Genomic DNA, 3,549 nt, shown 5'->3' on the forward strand with positions numbered 1-3,549 from the left:
AAGGCAATTAGAAAGGGAAAAGATATAGATGAATCAGAGAGGTTTTATGAATTTGGTGAAAGCATCTACTTGCGTTGGAGTGAAAAGGTTGGCATCATCTAATAGATGAAATTGGAAAATTGAGAGAAAAACACTTATGCGGTGGACGATTACGAGTTACAACTTACACTTAATACAAGAGAGAAGACTTGGAAGGTTTTTATAAATTCAATTCAGAGAAGAAATTGTGAAATCAATAGAGTGAGAGAGAGAGAGAGAGCTCTATAGTTTTGCTTTTGCTTTTCTTGCCATTTGTCTGGGTCCTCAGAAAGAAAATGTGCCATTTTAGTGCCCATTTGGGAGGGCTTTCAGGACTCGGCTTTTCACATTCCGAACTAAGCCCCACAAGAAAATGCCAGAAGTTATGTTTTGTGAAAATCAGGAAAGCATGCGACTGCATTCCAGACACGAGAAATGTGACTGTAATACGAAGCTACTCTACATAATTCTTCTGGAACGCTGGTATTCAACTACCACGGCTCTAGCATCGCAACTCACATCTGATGCAGAAGCCGTTCCAAACGGGATCTTAGTATTCTGCTTCAGTTAGCTTTTCAATAGCACAACCTTTTCCAAACAATGCCTCAATTTTTATCTAGAGGCTCCAGGCTTTTGGGCCAGATCCTACACATAAGTCCCGAGTCACAGATAATGGGCTAGGCCTGGTCCTTAGTTTTAACACACTGGATGGCCGACCAAAATCAAGTTGGGCAAGTTAGGTCTTGGGGAGGATAGCCCAAACTACAGCTCTGTTCCACCCTTCATTCGTAGCCCAAGTTTCAACTCAACCTTCAGAGCTTCCCAAAGTAAGCTCCATTCATGGGTGTTTTTTAATTAAAGGATGGGATAGTAACTTGGGAGCTCCAGTACAAATGGGGTTGACTTAGACTGGGGAAGCCCATCTGATGGATGGTCTGGATTGGCCATATCATCACTTCATATGGTAGAAAGAGGGTAAATCATCTAGCAAAAATGCACCAGGGAACTAAGGAAATGAAAATTTTTTATTTACTAATTCAATGTTATCTAATACCCACTATTAGTCTACTAGAGGTGAAACCAAAACTTCGGTACAAATTACAAAATTTAGGAGGATAATGAATTACTATACTATTAACCTAGTGAATGACCCCGTATTAAGTAGGGGGAAGGGAAGTTATTATATATATATATGTATAAACATTAATGAGTTTTTTTACCATTTTTATTATTGTTTATAAACTGCCATTTTTTAAGACACTCATACAGTCTATGGGTCACTAAATTCAAGTTGAACCATTTATTACTTTAATTTAACCATTATTGTTATTATTATTATTATTATTATTATTATTATTATTATAGTATTTAATTTAAGATTTTTGTTATATTGTAATAATATTAACTAGATTTGAAATATTTACTTAAAATGATTTTTTCCAACCGACTATAATTATTATATAATAGATTTGTTAATTCATATTTTGAATTTAAGAATAAACATTAATGATTTGGCTTAACAATTTTAATGACTGTTAATAAATATTGATTTTTATTTAAGGTTTAATTACTGTATTAGTAATTATTATGGGGCATGCTTTGGACAAACATTAATGATAATTGGTGATTGTTATTTTGTTTTTTATTGTATACTTAATTAAGTACTTGATGGTGATGATTATTATTAGTTATTATTTCTATAAATAATTGATTATTATTATCATTATTTACTTAATTAATTAATTCTCATCAAGTAATTATTTGATTTAATTTGAAATATTTCATTTTTTAATTATTTATAATAGACATTTAGGGTAGTCTATTTATTTGATTTAAGAAACTTACCATGTTTTATACACTCATTTGATAAGTCTATAATAACATGATAATTATAGACTTACCATGTTTATAATAACATGGTAAGACTTTCCATGATAATTGATGATTGTACAAAATGATTTATTCTGATTAATAATTAACATGGTAGTCTATAATTGATGATAAGACACTTACCATGTTTTATAAAATAATTAATATAAATATAAAATGATTTTATCCTGATTAATAATTAACATTATTAAAATACTTATTAATTATCATTAATTAATTAAAATTCTAAAGTAATAATTATCATTGTTATAATTAAGGAATTAATTATCAGTAAGTAATTATAATCAGTAATTAAATTTTATCGTAAATCATTATTATTAGTAATAATTAATTATAATTATTGATAATAATAATAATATAAATATATAATTATATTAATTAATATAAGTATTAATTATAATTACTGATAATAATATAATTAATTATTTCATATAAATGTATGAATTATAATTTTTGATAATAATTCTAATATAAATAATTAACATTATATTTATTTTCAAAATAATTAATATGAGTTAATATAAATATAAAATGATTATTTTTGAATTATTAATTACCATTATGAAAATCATTATTAATTATCATTCAAAATTAATAATGAGAAATATTATCAATAATTATTTAATATCAATTTATGTAACCGTTTTTGGTCACGTATCATTTTTTTGTGGTGAACTACTTGGTGACGAACTCCCTAGTGGTGAGCTCCCTGGTGGTGGCTACTTGGTGACGAGCTCCCTGGTGGTGAGCTGCCTAGTGATGAGCTCCCTGATGGCTAACTGCCTGGGGGAGAGCTATGCCGAGCTGCCCAAGCTATGCCAAGCTGGGGAGCTATGCCGAGCTGGGGAGAGCTACGCCGATTTGAGGAGAGCTACACCGAGCTGGGGAGAGCTATGCCGAGCTGGGGAGAGCTATGCCAAGCTGGGGAGAGCTACACCGAGCTGCCCGAGCTATGCCGAGTTGGGGAGAGCTATGTCGTGCTCCCTGATGGCGAACTGCCCGGGGGAGAGCTATGCTGAGCTCCCTAGTGGTGAGCTACCTTGGTGGACTCGTCATTTGACTTGCTCCTAGGCGGCCTGTAACTCAGAGGATGGTGGAACTCCCTGGTGTAGCGCAACCCAACTGCCCTCTGCACGAGGTGATCTCCTCTCCTTTGTAGGCGATGGGAGCTGAGGAACCTGCGAGAACTCCATATTTTCCTCCTCTTTGTAGGTGGCGGGAGCTGAGAAACCTGCGACAACTGAACCAGGGGGCCGGGGGTATTTACCCGGCGGGGACTCTCAGATGCCTAAGTTAGCACTCTAATTGTCGAGAGCTTGAAGATGATATTAGAGGAATGAGAGAGCTAGAGAGCAAGGATTACCTCCATTTTTTCCTTCTCTCCCCTTGCCTTTGGGGGTTGGAGTCCTTATATAGCGGTGTCCTATCAAATCAGGCATGACCGCCTGTCAAGTCAGGCATAACCGCCTTTGTCTCTCTGCCACAGTCGTCGCTGTCAGAAGTGAGGCAATGGGTGCAGACGACTATTGCAGAGTACGGCTCTGCCACGCAAGGCGCCGCCTGGCGAGAGACGTGGGTGCAGGTCTCCAGATCTGTCAAGTACGGTTGTCAGGCAGGAGATCTTCCTACGATATGCCAAAC

The sequence above is a fragment of the Nelumbo lutea genome, chromosome 2 (assembly GCF_056320005.1).
Source record: "Nelumbo lutea isolate HS-2025 chromosome 2, American lotus-T2T, whole genome shotgun sequence".
Lineage (NCBI taxonomy): Eukaryota > Viridiplantae > Streptophyta > Magnoliopsida > Proteales > Nelumbonaceae > Nelumbo > Nelumbo lutea.